The 21,065-nt window shown below is 47.5% G+C and overlaps 2 pseudogenes; both read left to right on the top strand.

Annotated features, from left to right (window-relative positions):
• Positions 1-11,519: 11,519 nt before the first annotated feature.
• LOC149573731 (18S ribosomal RNA) lies at positions 11,520-13,212 on the top strand (annotated as a pseudogene).
• A 754-nt stretch (positions 13,213-13,966) lies between these two features.
• On the top strand, positions 13,967-14,759 carry LOC149573730 (25S ribosomal RNA; annotated as a pseudogene; the record flags this gene model as incomplete).
• Positions 14,760-21,065: the final 6,306 nt, after the last annotated feature.

The raw sequence follows: 21,065 nt of genomic DNA, 5'->3' as shown, positions 1-21,065 counted from the left end.
AGTGCTGGTGTTCAAGAAAGACATTTTATTCAGATTTGGAATAATGTGCCATTGTGGTGGTTGCCTGTGCAGCAATCTGAAGGGTGAGCCATCGTCTAGCAGTTAGGCTGTGCATCATGAGAGACAAGGGAGCCTTTGTAATCAGAAGCTCCCCATGGCCATTCGATGAGAAGAGCCATTGCTTGTGTGAGCAAGGACAAATGCAGCCTCGGATTCCAAATGAAATCAACAACATCGGATCTGTATATCAGAGTGGAATGAAGTAGCACAGCCCGTGTGCTATGCATGGATCCCCAAAGTTTCTCTTCTTTCTCACTCCATCGGCACAAATTTGGGAGTTGTTCGATAGTGGTTGTCATTCCAATGTGTCATTGTGGCAATCTGGAGAGCGATGCTAAGGGCAGGAGCTTGTGTCTAACATTTGGGATGTTTGTGCGGGCGAGAAGGGGAGCTTCTCTTATCGGAACCTCTCCATGGATTTTGAATATATAGACCCAGTGCTGACAATATCGATGGATACAAGCCTTGGATTCTAAATTTGTTCACAACTAACATTGGTTTTTGTGAGAGATGGGTACAAAAGCACATTGGGTATGGTTCGATAGCGGTTGTCATTCCAATGTGTCATCGGGGATGTCTTGGAAAGTGGGGAGATCTCTCTATGAACGGCGGCATGGTGATTGCAAGAGAAAATTGACTTAGTCGGAGCATTGGCCTCAAGCCATTGTGACGGCCTCGCAATTTCTCTTTAATTGCAACCTATGTTTGCATAGTAGCAGAGTTTTTGTGTAAGATGGGCCTTGTTCTTGAGAGTTCCAGGAGATGACCTCCAAAACTTTTGGATTGGGCCCCCTTCAAGGTGAAATTCATCCAGTTGATCGGATGAGCTCGATGACCATTTCAGTCCCTTGGCTCCATGAACTCGCATCTCCTAACCGATGACAATCTTTTGCTCCTCTGCCGACCTCATAAAAAATTGGGTCGTGAATGGCTGTTTGGTAAGAATTTTCAAGGATTTGGATTTTTAAGGCAGTTGTCAGTGTGTTTGCTAATTTCTACTGCAGAGCGAGCCTTGCACTAATAGCTTATATAGGAGAAGTGGTTGCCGCGAGCCTCTCCCATGCCCCTCTCATTCATTCAACGTCACTGTCAAGGTGGATGGATATGTCAGTTTTTGAAATGGTGGACGCTAACGTTGAATCAATTAGAGGGGCATGAAGCCCACCCTCGATGTGCTATTCCTCGACTCTCCTTTAGATCATGTTTTCTTGTCACTCAGCTGGCGCAATTTCGGAAAAAGGTTTTGCAGCAGTTGCCAGCCCTCACCATGTCTACTTGGTGATTTTAAAACTCGATCTAAAACGGGAGCCCTCGTCTAGCACCTCCGTCTAGTGTTGCTTGGGTATTGCATAAATTTATGCCATCGGCGGGAATCCCCCAACGAATTCCTATGCTTGGACCCTCTCTTAGATCACCATCTTCGATCACTCGATCGATGTAACTACGAAAGAGACTTGGCAGTGGTTTCCATTCTACACCGCGTCTGTTCTGCGATTTCAAAGTTGATCTAATGGTGAGCCCTTGTCTCTAGCCATGAGGTGGGTGCTTGGTGCTCTAGCAAAAAAAATTTTGTGCCTATCGCAGCTACAATGGGAGAGGTGGTTTCCGCGAGCCTCTCCCATGCCCCCCTCATTGATTCAACACTGCTGTCAGGGCGGATGGATATGTCAGATTTTGAAATGGTGGACACCGACGTTGAATCAATTAGAGAAGCATGAAGCCCACCCTCGAGGGTGCTATTCCTGGACTCTCCTTTAGATCATTTTTTTTTGTCACTCAGCTGGCACAATTTTGGAAAAAGGTTTGGCAATGGTTACCAGCCCTCACCGTGTCTACTTGGTGATTTTAAGACTTGATCTAAAATGGGAGCCCTCGTCTAGCACCTCCGTTCAGTGTTTCTCGGGTATTGCATAAATTTCTTCCATTGATGCGAATCCCCCAATGAATGCCTACGATTGGACCCTCTCTTAGATCACCTTCTTCAATCACTCAACCGATGCAATTACGGAAGAGACTTGGCAGCGGTTGCCATTCTACACCGCATCTATTCTGTGATTTCAAAGGTTATCTAATGGCGAGCCGTTGTCTATAGCCATAAATTTTTTCCATCGGCGTGAATCCCCCAACGAATGAGTACGCTTGGACCCTCTCTTAGATCACCTTCTTCAATCACTAGTCTGATTCAACACCGCTGTCAGGGCGGATGGATATGTCAGATTTTGAAACGGTGGACGCCGACGTTGAATCAATTAGAGGGGCATGAAGCCCATCCTTGAGGATGCTATTCCTGGACACTCCTTTAGATCATGTTTTCTTGTCACTCAATTGGTGCAATTTTGGAAAAAGGTTTGGCAGCGATTGCCAGCCCTCACCGCGTCTACTTGGTGATTTTAAGACTTGATCTAAAACAGGAGCCCTTGTCTAGCACCTCCGTCTGATGTTGCTCGGGTATTGCATAAATTTTTGCTATCGGCACAAATCCCCCAACGAATGCCCTACCCTTGGACCCTCTCTTAGATCACCTTCTTGGATCACTCGACTGACACAATTATGGAAGAGACTTGGCAGCAGTTTCCATTCTACAGCGCGTCTATTCCGCGATTTTGAAGTTGATCTAATGGCGAGCCCTTGTCTAGCCATGACATGGGTGCTTGGGGCTCTAGCAATTTTTTGTGTGCCTATCATGGCAACAATGGGAGAGGTGGTTGCCGCGAGCCTCTCCCGTGCCCCCCTCATTGATTCAATGCTGGTGTCAGGGTGGATGGATATGTCAGATTTTGAAACGGTGGATGCCGACGTTGAATCAATTAGAGGGGCATGAGGCCCACCCTCGAGGTGCTATTCCTGGACTCTCCTTTAGATCTTGTTTTGTTTTCACTCAGCTGGCGCAATTTCAGAAAAAGGTTTGGCAGCGGTTGCCATCCCTCACCGCGTCTACCTGGTGATTTTAAAACTTGATCTAAAATGGGAGCCCTTGTCTAGCACCTTTGTCCAGTGTTGCTCAGGTATTGCATAAATTTTTGCTATCGGCGGGAATCCCCCAACAAATCCCTAGCCTTGGACTCTCTCTTAGATCACCTTCTTTGATCACTCGACCGATGCAATTATGAAAGAGGCTTGGCAGTAGTTGCCATTCCACAGTGCGTCTGTTTAGCGATTTCAAAGTTGATCTAGTCGCGAGCCCTTGTCTAGCCATGAGGTGGGGTGCTTGGGGCTCTAGCAATTTTTTGTGTGCCTATCGCGGCTACAATGGGAGCTTTGATAAAAAAAGCTCTCGGTGACCCTCCCCCAATAGAATCAGTGCTGGTGTTCACGAAAGACACGTTATTCAGATTTGGAATACTGGCACCAGCATCGATTCTATTGGGAGGATCATGAAGCCATCCCAATTTTGCTATGCGAGGGCTCTCTCCCCAGAGTCATTCTCTACGCAACAACTTCTTTGGCACAAAATTTTTAGAATGGTTCTGCAGCGGTTGTCATTCCAATGGTGCCGTTGTGGTGGTTGCCTGGGCAGTGATTTGAAGGGCGAGCCGTCGTCTAGCAGTTGGGCTGTGCATCACGAGTGACAAGGGAGCCTATGTTATCGGAAGTTGCTCGTGGCCATTCGATTAGAAGAGCCATTGCTTGTGTGAGAAAGGATGAATGCAACCTCAAATTCCAAATGAAATCAATGACGTCGGATCTATATAAGAGCGGAATGAAGCAGCAGCAGCCCGTTTGCTATGCGCGGCTCCCCAAAGTTGCTCTTCTTTCTCACTCCATTGCCACAATTTTGGGAGTTGTTCGATAGTGGTTGTCGTTCCAATGTGTCATTGCGGTTATCTGGAGAGCGATGCTCTAAGGGCAAGAGCTTGTCTCTATAATTTGGGATGTTTGTGCGAGTGAGTAGGGGAGATTATCTTATTGGAACCTCTCCATGCCCTAGGTATATAGACCCAGTGGCGACGATATCGATGGATGTGAGCCCTTGGATTTCAAATTTGTTCAAGGCTAACATTGGTTTTTGTGAGAGATGGGCACAAAAGCACATCCCGATTGCTACGCAGGAGCTCCCTAAGGTCGCCTCTATGCCAACTCGATCGACACAACATTGGGAATGGTTCGACAACGGTTGTCGTTCCAATGTGTCATCGGGGGATGTCTTGGAAAGTTATCTTTCTTTCAAGGGCGAGCTCGCATCTAGCACTTGGATTGTGTGTCGCATCACAAATGAATGGGGAGATCTCTCTGTAAATGGTGGCACGGTGATTGCAAGAGAAAATTGACTTAGTCGGAGCATTGGCCTCAGGCCATTGTGACGGCCTCGCAATTTCTCTTTAATTGCAACCTATGTTTGTGTAGTAGCAGAGTTTGCATGTAAGATGGGCCTTGTTCTTGAGAGTTCCAGGAGATGACCTCCAAAACTTTTGGATTGGTCCCCCTTCAAGGTGAAATTCATCCAGTTGATCGGATGAGCTCGATGACCATTTCAGTCCCTTGGCTCCATGAACTCACAAAAAATTGGCTCCATGACAATCTTTTGCTCCTCTGCCGACCTCATAAAAAATTGGGTCATGAATGGCCGTTTGGTCAAAATTTTCAAGGATTTGGATTTTTAAGGTAGTTTTCGGTGTGTTCGTGAATTTCTAATGGAGAGAAAGTCTCACACTAATAGCTTATATAGGAGAGGTGGTTGTCGCGAGCCTCTCCCATGCCCCTCTCATTGATTCAACGTCGGTGTCAAGGTGGATGGATATGTCAGATTTTGAAATGATGGATGCCGACGTTGAATCAATTAGAGGGGCATGAAGCCCACCCTCGATGTGCTATTCCTCGACTCTCCTTTGGATCATGTTTTCTTGTCACTCAGCTGGTACAATTTCGGAAAAAGGTTTGGTAGTGGTTGCCAGCCCTCACTGCGTCTACTTGGTGATTTTAAAACTCGATCTAAAACGGGAGCCCTCGTCTAGCACCTCCATCCAGTGTTGCTTGGGTATTGCATAAATTTATGCCATCGGCACAAATCCCCCAATGAATGCCTATGCTTAGACCCTCTCTTAGATCACCTTCTTAGATCACTCAACCGACACAACTACGAAAGAGACTTGGTAGTAGTTTCCATTCTACACCGCGTCTGTTCTGGGATTTCGAAGTTGATCTAATGGTGAGCCCTTGTCTCTAGCCATGAGGTGGGTGCTTGGCACTCTAGCAAAATTTTTTGCATGCCTATTGCGGGTAAAATGGGAGAGGTGGTTTTTGCGAGCCTCTCCCGTGCCCCCCTCATCGATTCAATGCCACTGTCAGGGCGGATGGATATGTCAAATTTTGAAATGGTGGACATCGACGTTGAATCAATTAGAGGGGCATGAAGCCCACCCTCGAGGGTGCTATTCTTGGACTCTCCTTTAGATCATGTTTTCTTGTCACTCACCTGGTGCAATTTTGGAAAAAGGTTTGGCAACGGTTTCCAGCCCTCACGGCATCTACTCGGTGATTTTAAAAATTTGATCTAAAATGGGAGCCCTCGTCTAGCACCTCCGTCTGATGTTGCTCGGGTATTGCATAAATTTATGCCATCGGCGCGAATCCCCCAATGAAGGCCTATGCTTGGACCCTCTCTTAGATCACCTTCTTCAATCACTTGACCGACACAATTACGAAGGAGACTTGGCAGCGGTTGCCATTCTACACCACGTCTGTTCTGTGATTTTGAAGTTGATCCTAATGGCAAGCCCTTATCTATAGCCATGAGGTGGGTGCTTGGTGCTCTAGCAAAATTTTTTGCATGCCTATCATGGCTACAATGGGAGAGGTGGTTGCTAAGAGCCTCTCCCATGCCCCCCTCATTGATTCAATGCCACTGTCAGGGCGGATGGATATGTCAGATTTTGAAACGGTGGACGCCGACGTTGAATCAATTAGAGGGGCATGAAGCCCACCCTCAAGGGTGCTATTCCTGGACTCTCCTTTAGATCATGTTTTCTTATCACTCAGCTGGCACAATTTTGGAAAAAGGTTTAACAATGGTTGCCAGCCCTCACTGCGTCTACTTGGTGATTTTAAAGCTCGATCTAAAATGGGAGCCCTCGTCTAGCACCTCCATCCGATGTTGCTCGGGTATTGCATAAATTTATGCCATTGGCACGAATCCCCCAATGAATGCCTAATCCTTGGACCCTCTCTTAGATCACCTTCTTCAATCACTCAACTGATGCAATTACGAAAGAGACTTGGCAGCAGTTGCCATTCTACACTGCATCTGTTCTACGATTTTGAAGTTGATCTAATGGCGAGCCCTTGTCTCTAGCCATGAGGTGGGTGCTTGGTGCTGTAGCAAAATTTCTTGCGTGCCTATCATGGCTATAATGGGAGAGGTGGTTGCCACAAGCCTCTCCCGCGCCCCCTTCATTGATTCAACTCCGCTGTCAGGGTGGATGGATATGTCAAATTTTGAAATGGTGGATGCCGACGTTGAATCAATTAGAGGGGAATGAAGCCCACCCTCATGGGTGCTATACCTGGACTCTCCTTTAGATCATGTTTTCTTGTGACACAGTTGGCGCAATTTTGAAAAAAGGTTTGGTAGCAATTACCAGCCCTCACCGCGTCTACTTGGTGATTTTAAAACTTGATCTAAAATGGGAGCCCTCGTCTAGCACCTCCGTCTGGTGTTGCTCGGGTATTGCATAAATTTATGCCATTGGCACGAATCCCCCAATGAATTCCTACGCTTGGACCCTCTCTTAGATAACCTTCTTCGATCACTCGACCAATGCAATTATGAAAGAGACTTGGCAGCGGTTGCCATTCTACACCACGTCTGTTCTGCAATTTCGAAGTTGAGCTAATGGCGAGCCCTTGTCTATAGTCATGATGTGGGTTCTTGGCACGCTAGAAAATTTTTTTGCATGCCTATCATGGCTATAATGGGAGAGGTGGTTGTCGTGAGCCTCTCTCATGCCCCCTCATTGATTCAACACTGCTGTCAGGGCGGATGGATATGTCAGATTTTGAAACGGTGGATGCCGACGTTGAATCAATTAGAGGGGCATGAAGCCCACCCTCGAGGGTGCTATTCTTGGACTCTCCTTTAGATCATGTTTTCTTGTCACTCAGCTGGCACAATTTTGAAAAAAGGTTTGGCGGCAGTTATCAGCCCTCACCGTGTCTACTTGGTGATTTTAAAACTTGATCTAAAATGGGAGCCCTCGTCTAGCACCTTCGTCCAGTGTTTCTCGGGTATTGCATAAATTTATGCCATTGGTGCAAATCCCCCAATGAATTCCTACGCTTGGACCCTCTCTTAGATCACCTTCTTCAATCCCTCGACTGACGCAATTACGGAAGAGACTTGGCAGCGGTTGCCATTCTACACCATGTCTGTTCTGCGATTTCGAAGTTGATCTAATGGTGAGCCCTTGTCTATAGCCATGAGGTGGGTGCTTGGCACAATAGCAAAATTTTGTGCATGCCTATCGTGGCTACAATGGGAGAGGTGGTTGCCACGAGCCTCTCCTGTGCCCCCCTCATTGATTCAACGCTGATATCAGGGTGGATGGATATGTTGGATTTTGAAATTGTGGACACCGACGTTGAATCAATTAGAGGGGCATGAAGCCCACCCTTGTGGGTGCTATAGCTGGACTCTCCTTTAGATCATGTTTTCTTGTCACTCAGCTGGCGCAATTTTAGAAAAAGGTTTGGCAGCGGTTGCCAACCCTCACTGCATCTACTTGGTGATTTTAAAACTTGATCTAAAATGGGAGCCCTCGTCTAGCACCTCCGTCCGGTGTTGCTCGGGTGTTGCATAAATTTATGCGATCGGTGCGAATCCCCCAACAAATTCCTATGCTTGGACCCTCTCTTAGATCACCTTCTTTGATCACTCGATTGACGCAATTATGGAAGAGACTTGCCAGCGGTTGCCATTCTACACCACGTCTGTTCTGCGATTTTGAAGTTGATCTAATGGCGAGCCCTTGTCTATAGCCATGAGGGTGGGTGCTTTGGCACTCTAGCAAGATTTTTTGCGTGCCTATCATGGCTATAATGGGAGAGGTGGTTGCCGCAAGCCTCTCCTGTGCCCCCCTCATTGATTCAATGCCGCTGTCAGGGCGGATGGATATGTCAGATTTTGAAACGGTGGACGCCGACGTTGAATCAATTAGAGGGGCATGAAGCCCACCCTCGAGGGTGCTATTCCTGGACTCTCCTTTGGATCATTTTTTCTTGTCACTCAGCTGGCTCAATTTTGGAAAAGGGTTTGGCAGCGGTTGCCAGCCCTCATCGCATTTTCTTGGTGATTTTAAAACTCGATCTAAAATGGGAGCCCTCGTCTAGCACCTCTGTTCGGTGTTGCTCAGGTATTGCATAAATTTATGCCATCGACGTGAATCCCCCAACAAATTCCTACGCTTGGACCCTCTCTTAGATCACCTTCTTCGATCACTCGACCGACGCAATTACGAAAGAGACTTGGCAGCAGTTGCCATTCTACATCGTGTCTATTCTATGATTTTGAAGTTGATCTAATGGCGAGCCCTTGTCTCTAGCCATGAGGTTGGTGCTTGGCGCTCTAGCGAAATTTTTTGCATGCCTATCATGGCTACAATGGGAGGCTTTGATAACAAAAGCTCTCGGTGACCCTCCCCAATAGAATTGGTGCTTGTGTTCGAGAAAGACACGTTATTCTGATTTTGAATATTGGCACCAGCATCATTTCTATTGGAAGGGCCGTGAAGCCATCCTGATTTTGCTATGCGAGTGCTCTCTCCCCAGAGTCGTTCTCTTTGCAACAACTTCTTTGGCACAAAATTTTTGGAATGGTTCGGCAGTGGTTGTCATTCCAATGGTGCCATTGTGGTGGTTTCCTAGGCAGCGATCTGAAGGGCGAGCCATCATCTAGCAGTTGGGCTACGCATCATGAGTGACAAGGGAACCTTTGTTATCGGAAGTTCCCCGTGGCCATTCGATGAGAAGAGCCATTGCTCGTGTGGGCAAGGACAAATGCACCCTGGATTCCAAATAGAATTAGCGACATCGAATCTGTATATAAGAGAAGAATGAAGGAGCATCCCATTTGCTATGCGCCTCTCCCCAAAGCTGCTCTTCTCTCTCACTCCATCACCACAATTTTGGGAGTTGTTCGACAGCGGTTGTCATTCCAATGTGTCATTGTGGTGATCTGGAGAGCGATGCTAAGGGCAGGAGCTTGTGTCTAGAATTTGGGATGTTTGTGCAAGTGAGTAGGGGGGGATTCTCTTCTCAGAACCTCTTCGTGGCCTTATTATATAGACCCAGTGCCGACGATATCGATGGATGCGAGCCCTTGGATTCCAAATTTGTTCATAGCTAACATTGGTCTTTGTGAGAGATGGGTACGAAAACACATCCCAATTGCTATGTGGGAGCTCCCCAAGGTCATCTCTATGCCAACTCAACCAGCACAACATTGGGAATGGTTTGATAGTGGTTGTTGTTCCAATGTTCTTGAGAGTTCCAGGAGGTGACCTCCGAAACTTTTGGATTGGGCCCCTTCAAGGTGAAATTCATCCAATTGATTGGATGAAGCTTGATGTGCTTGTATCTATTTCGAGATGGTAATGATGGTCATTAATCTATGGTGGTGAGTATATCCCATTTCGTAATCGCAATGGTGGAGCTGGTGGGAAGTACTTGTCGCTTTGTTTTGTTGGATATATCCTATATGTAGGTGTCTGCATGGCTTGCAACACACTACACATTTGGTGTTCGATTCTAAGATGCACTTGTTGCCGAGTGTGCATGGAGTTGTATCTTTTAGCCAAGGGCTCCATCTCATTGGCACGTTCTATCATTGCATTTTTATCCTGCCCAGACGACAAGAAGGAAACAGATGGTTGCATGGGTGCATTGCTCGACATCCCTAATTTCATCAAGGGTCCACTCTCCACCCTAAGTTTTTGCCGATTGGTAGAGCCTTGGGATTGAGAGGGGGGCCAGCGAAAAGTTTGGTTGCTGCATAATTTATTCACTAGTGCATTCTCGGTGCATGCTCGCCTCTTCACTGTCTCATCCTACAGAAGTGCATGGCACTGTCATGACAGCCTTTGTGGTCTGGGCCAGTAGAAGCGTAGAGTATTATCGATAATTTTTGTTTAGATGCAGAAACTCTCCATGCCCTGTCCTGCCCTGTGCGATCCGAATGGCTGCGGCTCATGGGTTCTGCGGGAGATACTCTTCTTCAGCTCCCCCCTAAAGAGAGTGTTCGGTGTTTGCATTGTGTGGACAAAAAGCCCACGGCATTTCATCTCTCTTCAGATGCAAAATTTTGGGAGGGCTTGTCGAAGTATGGCCATTTCTACGAGGTGCACCAAAAAGCGTGTAGGGGGCATATGCTTGGGAAATGGATGTCTCTGAGTGTCCTTACTCGATCACGTGCATGGTGTACATCTTTGCATTACGACTCTGCTACGAGCATTTGTGATTCAAGCATTTTGGGGGAACGAGTTTCGTATGAGATGTTCTTCTCAGGCTCCTGTGAACCAGAGCGCTCGTCTTTGCAATGCTCTGACAAGTGCAGGCCCAAAGTGTCTGTGTAGGGGAAGAACGAATGCTTTCTGCCGAGATGTGGGTGCTCGCGGGTGGCTTTCCTCATGGTGCAGTTCTTCGGTATGTGCATGTGCATGAGATTGTAGCTTTTCCGACAATGCTAGTGTGAGTGTTCACCTGTAGGAACTTTTCTATACCTGCGCTAGCAGATCACGTGTCACGGGGAATAGTTAGCGAGGCTGTGTTGGGAAAGGAGAAATTTGCCAAAGGTTAGACATGTTTATGTATGTGGGCGGGCTCTCATCACCTATAAATGTGTGCAGAGGGGGTGTTATACACGATGCCCTTGAGTGGCCTTATAATTGAGGTGGTCGCGTGCATAGTGATGCCCCTGCCAATCCCATAACCAGCCATGTTTTCGACTCGTATGGCCCTTCACCCTTCAGCACGGCGGTCTCCGTTGGCACTTCAAAAACCAGCTCTTCATCGTGGGAAAATGATTGTTGCGATCAAGAAGGATTTTGTCTATGCGGGTGCACCTCAATAGGTGTGTAGGAGGCATATGCCTGGGAAATGGATGTCTCTAAGTGGCCTTACAATTGAGGTGGCTATGTCCGCGGTGCATCTCGTACAGACTCGAGGCTTCTTTTCGAGTAGTGGTGACAGCGAGTTTGAGGGTAAAGGGTTCTGTACGAGATGTTCTTCTCAGGTGCCTATGAACCGAGGCTCCTTGTTTGGCCCTCTTCGATTGATGATGGGAAACTTTCCTCTTGTGTGAAATCTTTGAGCATTGCAAGTCTTGCACGTGCTGTGAATGTCATTCTTGTTGCTTGTGCGGCAGATTATGTTTGGATGCATGACGGAGCGAATGCAAATTTTGGTTTCCCATCGCGGTGGACATCCCTTGGCTATAGCAGGTCTTGGGGTTCCCCCTTGTTGTTAGAAGCTACCTGGTCGATCCTGCCAGTAGTCATATGCTTGTCTCAAAGATTAAGCCATGCCTATCTAAGCATGAACTATTTCAGACTGTGAAACTGCGAATGGCTCATTAAATCAGTTATAGTTTCTTTGATGGTACTTTGCTACTCAGATAACCATAGTAATTCTAGAGCTAATACGTGCACCAAATCCTTACTCTCAGAAGGGATACATTTATTAGATAAAAGGCTGACGTGGGCTCGCCCGCTATTCCAGTGATTCATGATAACTCGACGGATCGCACGGCCTTTGTGCTGGCGACGCTTCATTCAAATTTCTGCCCTATCAACTTTCGATGGTAGGATAGAGGCCTACCATGGTGGTGATGGGTGATAGAGAATTAGGGTTTGATTCCAAAGAGGGAGCTTGAGAAATGGCTACCACATCCAAGGAAGGCAGCAGGCACACAAATTACCCAATCCTGACACGGGGAGGTAGTGACAATAGATAGCAATACTGGGCTCATCGAGTCTGGTAATTGGAATGAGTACAATCTAAATCCCTTAATGAGGAACCATTGGAGTGAAATTCTGGTGCCAGAAGCCACGGTAATTCTAGCTCCAATAGTGTATATTTAAGTTGTTGCAGTTAAAAAGCTCGTAGTTGGACCTTGGGTCGTCACGTTCGGTCTGCCTTTTGGGTGTGCACTGGCCCTCAGGTCCCTTCTGCCGGTGGCGTGTTCCTGGCCTTAATTGGCTGGGTCGCGATTCTGGTGCCGTTACTTTGAAAAAATTAGAGTGCTCAAAGCAAGCCTACGCTCTGAATACATTAGCATGGAATAATGCAATAGGAGTCTGGTCCTATTCCGTTGGCCTTTGGGACCGGAGTAATGATTAAAAGGGACTGTCGGGGGCATCCGTATTTCATTGTCAGAGGTGAAATTCTTGGATTTATGGAAGACAAACCACTATGAAAGCATTTTCCATTAATGTTTTCATTAATCAAGAACAAAAGTTGGGGCCTCGAAGATGATCAGATACCGTCCTAGTCTCAACCATAAACGATGCTGACCAGGGATCGGCGGATGTTGCTCTAAGGACTCTGCCAACACCTTCTGAGAAATCAGAGTGTTTGGGATTTGGGGGGAGTATGGTCGCAAGGCTGAAACTTGATTCTATGGGTGGTGGTGCATGGCCATTCTTAGTTGGTGGAGCAATTTGTCTGGTTAATTCCGTTAACGAACGAGACCTTAGCCTGCTAACTAGCTACGTGGAGGTTTCCCTTCACGGCCAGCTTCTTAGAGGGACTATGGCCTCCTAGGCCATGGAAGTTTGAGGCAATAATAGGTTTGTGATGCCCTTAGATGTTCTGGGCCACACGTGCACTACACTGATGTAACCAACGAGTTTCTCTCCCTAGCCCGAAAGATTTGGGAAATCTTGCAAAATTGCATCGTGATGGGGATAGACCATTGCAATTATTGATCTTCAATGAGGAATTCCTAGTAAGCGCGAGTCATTAGCTCACGTTGACTATGTCCCTACCCTTTGTACACACCGCCCGTCGCTCCTACCGATTGAATGATCCAGTGAAGTGTTTGGATTGTGGTGACGACGGCGGTTCCTGTTGACGATGTCGCGAGAAGTTTACTGAACCTTATCATTTAGAGGGAGGAGAAGTCGTAACAAGGTTACCATAGGTGAACTTGCAGTAGGATCATTTTTGGTTTGAGACCCTGAGTCATGTAGGGGATGGAGCTGGCCTCCTCCCTACCCCTAAAATCTCGGTGACATGCGGACACTCGGCCCTGTAGCGATGTGCTGGACGGACAAGCTACGAGTCCAGCGCTGTCGAGGTCGAGGGTCACATCGAATGCTCGTGATCGAAAGTGTGGATTCCCCATGGGGTAAAGAAGAGACTCGGATGCCATCTGGATTAGGATCGGTGCCTTCAAACGACGTCCGCGTTAGAGCGAGAGGTCTCTACATGGTTGCAATTTAGAGGGGTTTCGGGCCTCGTCCCCCACTGAGATTTCATGGTCCAATCGCATATGCAGCGCTGTGCTAGGGATCCGTCATTTTGATGGCGGCAAGTCAAGACTGCCGCAACCCCCTGTTGCCTTGCCCAGGTGTGTTGACTCATCACTTGGAGTGTTCTATGTTTAGAATGGGTGCACTTGCATGATTTGCGGGGCAGGGGTCCCATCCGCTGAGATGGCTCTCCCATGCATCGCCTACCACCTTTGCGAGGTGATGAGGTGGGGACACACCACAACATTCCTCATCGCACCCATTGGGTGCTTGCGGTTCGGGATGTGTCAACCACCCAACACTCAGGTGCATCGCACACCTTAGAAATCCAAAGAATGAAGCGCAAGCCAGCGCCTTGTGTGCTTGGGTCACCGAAAGACAAAAGCAAAACAAAATCACGACTCTCAGCAACAGATATCTCGGATATCTCAGCTCTTGAAACACGGACCAAGGAGTCTAACATGTGTGCAAGTTTATAGGTTTGGAAAACTTGTGAGGTGCAAGGAAGCTGACTGGCGAGATCCCCTCTTGGGGAGTGCACCGTCGACTGACCCTGATCTTCTGTGAAGGGTTCGAGTGTGAGCACACCTGTTGGGACCCAAAAGATGGTGAACTATGCCTGAGCAGGGCGAAGCTAGAGGAAACTCTGGTGGAGGCCCGTAGTGATACTAACATGCAAATCGTTCATCTGACTTGGGTATAGGGGTGAAAGACTAATCGAACTATCTAGTAGTTGGTTTCCTCCAAAGTTTCCCTCAGGATAGCTGGAGCTCACATGCGAGTTTTATCGGGTAAAGAAAATGATTAGAGGCATCAAGGGCGTAACGCCCTTGACCTATTCTCAAACTTTAAATAGGTAAGTCAACGTGGCTGCTCTATTGAGTCGTGCCACGGAATCGCGAGCTCCAAGTGGGCCATTTTTGGTAAGCAGAACTCGCGATGCAGGATGAACCGAAAGCTGAGTTACGGTGCTAAATTGCGCGCTAACCCAGATCCCACAAAGGGTGTCGGTTGATTAAGACAGCAGGACGGTGGTCATGGAAGTCAAAATCCGCTAAGGAGTGTGTAACAACTCACCTGTCAAATCAACTTTCCTCAAAAATGGATGGCGCTAAAGCGTGCAACCTATACTTGGCCATCGGGGCAAGTGCCAGGCTCCGATGAGTAGGAGGATGCGGGGGTTGTTGCAAAACCTTGGGTGTGAGCCTGGGTGGATCGGCCCCCAGTGCAAATCTTGGTGGTAGCCAAGCGTTCATAGCGACATTTCTTTTTGATCCTTCGATGTCGGCTCTTCCTATCATTGTGAAGCAGAATTCACCAAGTGTTGGATTGTTCACCCACCAATAGGGAATGTGAGCTGGGTTTAGACCGTCGTGAGATAGGTTAGTTTTACCCTACTGATGATCTGCACCATGATAGTAATTTGACTTAGTACGAGAGGAACCATTGATTCACACATTTGGTCATGTGCGTGATCCAAAGGTGGTCAACTCTTTTTTTGGGTTAACACCCAAAGTTTTCAACCCAAATTGTGTTGGCAACCCTGACTCGTATCGCCTCGAGCCTTAACTGCCTCCAGTTTTTTCACAGGACTCATGTCACCGTGCTTGACTTGGTGCCTCGAGTCATGTACGTGATCCAAAAGCGATTAACTTCTTCCTTCTTTGGTTAACACCCAAAGATTTCAACCCGAATCATGTCAGCAACCCTGACTCAAATCGCCTCGACCCTTAATCGCCTGCAATTTTTTCGAACCACTCATGTCACCGTGCTTGACTTGATTCTATGCACCCCAAGTCATGTACGTGATCCAAAAGCGATTAACTCTTTTTTTGGCTAACGGCCAATATTTTCGAATCGACTCAACTACCCCGACTCGAATTGCCTCAAGCCTTAACCGCCTCCATTTTTTTTTTTTTGCTCGACTCATGTAACTGCACTCGCCTTGATTCTGAGTTGCCTGAGTCACTTACGTGATCCAAAACTGGGTAACTTTTTCTTTTTTCTTTTTTTTTTCAAGTCCCAAAGTTTTGAACTCGGATAGAGTCGGATGCCCCGACTCGAGTCATCTCCAAATTTTTCGCACGACTCATGTCACCATGCTTGACTTGATTCTAAGTGCCCCGAGCCGTGTACGTGATCCAAAAGCGGTTAACTTTTTCTTTTTGGTTAATGCCCAAAGTTTTCAACCCGACCCGCCTCAACAACCTCGAATCAAAGTGCCTCGAGCCTTAATGGCCTCCAATTTTTTTGCACAACTCATGCCACCATCGACTTTTCACTCGAATCATGTCACCCAGGGCACCTCGATGCTACGTGACCCGAGCCCTGTGCGCGATCCAAAACCGGGTAACATTTTTTTTTGAACTCCCAAAATTTCATTCTTTTTTGCCTTATGGGGCCTATCATGATCTCTTTTTATAAAGAAAATTCTCAAATCGGATCGTTTCGGCTACCCTTCCTCGAATCTGGCTAGCTAGGCATAGCGCCTCGCGTCGGCTTGGCAATACATGAACTGAAACTTGTGCGTGATCTAAAAGCAGGTAACTTGTTTTTTTTTTTTTTTGTAATGCCCAAAATTTAGCACTTTTCACTATAAAAGTCCTCCCATGATTTTTTTTTTCCCCCTAGTCGACCCACTCTGGCGACCCAGTCGGGTTGCCCGAGGCTGGGGCGACGGAGTCGGGTGACCCAAGTTGGGTCGACCTAGGTGTGCGATCCCACCAAGTCACCTCACAAAGTTGACTCTTTAAGTGCGTTCTCCAAGTCAGCTCACCAAGTTGACTCACCATCTCGCCTCGATAAGTTGGCTTGCCGAGTTACCCCACCAAGTCATCACCTCTTTAAGCCTGCTCACCGTGTTAGCTCGTCAGGTCGGCTCACCAAGTTGACTAATCAAGTAGGCCCACCAAGTTGCCTCAAGGATAGCTCCTCACCATGAGTCACCTCACAATGTTGACTCTTTGAGCTCGCTCACCAGGTTGCCTCACCAAGTCGACCCGAGTACGTTGCCAAGTTGACTCTTTAAGTTCGCTCGCTAGGTTAACTTGCCAAGTCAGCTCACCATGTCATCTCAATGAACCAACTCGCTGAGTTGCCTCACCACATTGGCTCTCTAATTCCACTCGCCATGTCACCCCACCAACTTGCCTCGTTAGGCCCACTCTCACCAAGTTGACTCTTTAAGTCTGCTCAACAAGTCGAGCCACCAAGTACTCTCACCAAGTTGACTCTTTGAGTCCGTTCATCAAGTTGCCCCACCAAGTACTCTAACCAAGTCAATTCTTGAAGTGCATTCATCAAGTCGCCCCACCAAGTACTCTCACCAAGTCGACTCTTTAAGTCCTTTCATCAAGTCACCCCACCAAGTACTCTCACCAAGTCAACTCTTTAGGTCTGTTCATAGAGTCACCCCTCTAAGTCGACCCTTCAAGTGCGTTTATCAAGTCACCCCACCAAGTGGACTCTTTAAGTTCATTCATCAAGTCACCCTGCCAGGTCAGCCCACAAATTACTCTCACCAAGTCAACTCTTTAAGTTCGTTCATCAAGTCACCCCGCTAGGTCGGCCCACCAAGTGGACTCTTTAAGTTCATTCATGAAGTAACTCTGCCAAGTCAGCCCACAAGGTTGACTCTTTAAGTTTGTTCATCAAGTTACCCCACCAGGTCACCCCACCAAATACTCTCACCAAGTCAACTCTTTAAGTTTGCCCATCAAATCACCCTGCCAGGTTGGCCCACCAAGTACTCTCACCAGGTCGACTCTTTAGGTTTGTTCATCAAGTCACCCCACCAAGTACTCTCATAATGTCAACTCTCTAAGTTTTTTCATCAAGTCGCTCTGTCAGGTCAGCCCACCAAGTACTCTCACCAAGTCGACCCTTTAAGTTCGGTCATCAAGTCACCCGGCCAGGTCGGCCCACCAAGTACTCTCACAAAGTTGACTCTTTAGGTTTGTTCATCAATTCACCCCGCCAGCTTGGCCCACCAAGTTCTCTCACCAGGTCAATTCTTTAAGTTCGTTCATCAAGTCACCCCACCAGTTCGACCCACCAAGTACTCTCACAAAGTCGACTCTCTAAGTTCGTTCATCAAGTCACCCTGCTAGGTTAGCCCACCAAGTCCTCTCACCAAGTCACCCTACTAGTTTGACCCACCAAGTCGACTCTTTAAGTTCGTTCATCAAGTCACATGACCAGGTCATCCCACTGAGTACTCTCACCAAGTCGACTCTTTAAGTTTGTTCATCAAGTCACCTGGCCAGGTCAGCCCACCAAGTCACCAAGTACTCTCACCAAGTTGACTCTCTAAGTTCATTCATCAAGTCACCCTGCCAGGTCGGCCCACCAAGTTGAATCTTTAAGTTCATTCATCAAGTCACCCCAATAAGTACTCTAACCAAGTTGATTCTTCAAGTGCGTTCATCAAGTCACCCGACCAAGTACTCTCACCAAGTTGACTCTTTAACTATGTTCATCAAGTCACCCCACCAAGTCGACTCTTTAAGTCAGTTTACGAAGTCACCCAACCAGGTCGGCCCACCAAGTACTCTCACCAAGTCAACTCTCTAAGTCTGTTCATCAGGTCACCCCACCGAGTACTCTCCCCAAGTCAACTCTTTAGGTCTGTTCATCGAGTCACCCCACAAAGTTGACCCTTTACGTTTGTTCATCAAGTCACCCTACCAAGTCGACTCTTTAAGTCCTTTCATCAAGTCACCCCACCAAGCCGACTCTTCAAGTCCGTTCATCAAGTCACCAGAACAACTACTCTCACCAAGTTGACTCTATAAGTCAATTCATCAAGTCACCCCACCAGGTCAGCCCACCAAGTTGACTCTTTAAGTCCGTTCATTAGTTCACCCCGCTAAGTACTCTCACCAAGTCAACTCCTTAGGTCCGTTCATCAAGTCACCCCACCAAGTCAACCCTTTAAGTCTGTTCATCAAGTCACCCCACCAAGTACTCTCACCAAGTTGACTCTTTAAGTCCTTTCATCAAGTCACCCCACCAAGTTGACTCTTCAAGTCCATTCATTAAGTCACCAGAACAAGTACTCTAACCAAGTCGACTCTTTAAGTCCGTCCATAAAGTCACCTCACCAGGTCAGCCCACCAAGTCGACTCTTTAAGTCTGTTCATCAGTTCACCCCGCCAAGTACTCTCACCAAGTCGACTCTTTGAATCCGTTCATCAAGTCGCCCCACCAAGTACTCTAACCAAGTCGATTCTTCAAGTGCATTCATTAAGTCGCCCCACCAAGTACTCTCACCAAGTCGACTCTTTAAGTCCTTTCATCAAGTCACCCCACATAGAACTCTCACCAAGTCAACTCTTTAGGTCCATTCATAGAGTCACCCCACCAAGTCGACCCTTCAAGTGCATTCATCAAGTCACCCCCACCAAGTTGACTCTTTAAGTTCATTCATCAAGTCACCCCGCCAGGTCAGCCCACAAATTACTCTCACCAAGTCGACTCTTTAAGTTCATTCATCAAGTCACCCCACCAGGTCGACCCACCAAGTGGACTCTTTAAGTTCATTCATTAAGTCACTCTGCCAAGTCAGCCCACAAGATCAACTCTTTAAGTTGGTTCATCAAGTCACCCCGCCACGTCACCCCACCAAGTACTCTCACCAAGTCGACTCTTTAAGTTTGCCCATCAAGTCACCCCACCAGGTCGGCCCACCAAGTACTCTCACCAGGTCGACTCTTTAGGTTTGTTCATCAAGTCACCCCACCAAGTACTCTCACAAAGTTGACTCTCTAAGTTCATTCATCAAGTTGCTCCGCTAGGTCGGCCCATTAAGTACTCTCACCAAGTTGACCCTTTAAGTTCGGTCATCAAGTCACCCGGCCAGGTCAGCCCACCAAGTACTCTCACAAAGTTGACTCTTTAGGTTCGTTCATCAATTCACCCTGCCAGCTCGGCCCACAAAGTTCTCTCACCAGGTCGACTCTTTAAGTTCATTCATCAAGTCACCCTGCCAGTTCGACCCACCAAGTACTCTCACAAAGTCGACTCTCTAGGTTCGTTCATCAAGTCACCCTGCCAGGTCAGCCCACCAAGTACTCTCACCAAGTCACCCCGCTAGTTCGACCCACCAAGTTGACTCTTTAAGTTCGTTCATCAAGTCACGTGACCAGGTCAGCCCACCGAGTACTCTCACCAAGTCGACTGTTTAAGTTTGTTCATCAAGTCACCCGGTGAGGTCAGCCCACCAAGTCACCAAGTACTCTCACCAAGTCGACTCTCTAGGTTTGTTCATCAAGTCACCCCACCAGGTCAGCCCAGCCAAGTCAACTCTTTAGGTCCATTCATTGAGTCACCCCGCAAAGCTGACCCTTTAAGTTCATTCATCAAGTCACCCCACCAAGTCGACTCTTTAAGTCCTTTCATCAAGTCACCCCACCAAGCCGACTCTTCAAGTCCATTCATCAAGTCACCAGAACAACTACTCTCACCAAGTCGACTCTATAAGTCCGTTAATCAAGTCAGCCCACCAGGTCACCCCACCAAGTCAACTCTTTAAGTCCGTTCATCAGTTCACCCCGCCAAGTACACTCACTAAGTCAACTCCTTAGGTCCATTCATCAAGTCACCTTGCCAAGTCAACCCTTTAAGTCTGTTCATCAAGTCACCCCACCAAGTACTCTCACCAAGTTGACTCTTTAAGTCCTTTCATCCAGTCACCCCACCAAGTCAACTCTTCAAGTACTCTAACCAAGTTGACTCTTTAAGTCCATCCATAAAGTCACCCCAATAGGTCGGCCCACCAAGTCGACTCTTTAAGTCTGTTCATCAGTTCACCCTGCCAAGTACTCTCACCAAGTCAACTCTTTGATTCTGTTCATCAAGTTTCCCCACCAAGTACTCTAACCAAGTCAATTCTTCAAGTGCGTTCATCAAGTCACCCCACCAAGTACTCTCACCAAGTCAACTCTTTAAGTCCTTTCATCAAGTCACCCCACCAAGTGCTCTCACCAAGTCAACTCTTTAGGTCCATTAATAGAGTCACCCCACCAAGTCGACCCTACAAGTGTGTTCATCAAGTCACCCCACCAAGTTGACTGTTTAAGTTTATTCATCAAGTCACCCCGCCAGTTCAGCCCACAAATTACTCTCACCAAGTTGACTCTTTAAGTTCGTTCATCAAGTCACCCCGCCAGGTCAGCCCACCAAGTAGACTCTTTAAGTTCATTCATGAAGTTGCTCTGCCAAGTCGGCCCACAAGGTCGACTCTTTAAGTTCGTTCATCAAGTCACCCTGCCAGGTCACCCCACCAAGTTCTCTCACCAAGTTGACTCTTTAAGTTTTCCCATCAAGTCACCTCGCAAGGTCAGCCCACCAAGTACTCTCACCAGGTTGACTCTTTAGGTTTGTTCATCAAGTCACCCCACCAATTACTCTCACAAAGTCGACTCTCTAAGTTTGTTCATCAAGTCGCTCTGCCGGGTTGGCCCACCAAGTACTCTCACCAAGTCGACCCTTTAAGTTCGGTCATCAAGTCACTCGGCCAGGTTGGCCCACCGAGTACTCTCACAA

Source organism: Cupressus sempervirens, chromosome 2 (assembly GCF_028749045.1).
Source record: "Cupressus sempervirens isolate cs-2001-9-10 chromosome 2, ASM2874904v1, whole genome shotgun sequence".
Taxonomy (NCBI): Eukaryota; Viridiplantae; Streptophyta; class Pinopsida; order Cupressales; family Cupressaceae; genus Cupressus; species Cupressus sempervirens.
Note: the sequence above shows the minus strand (reverse complement) of the source record. Positions and strands in the feature narration are given on the sequence as shown.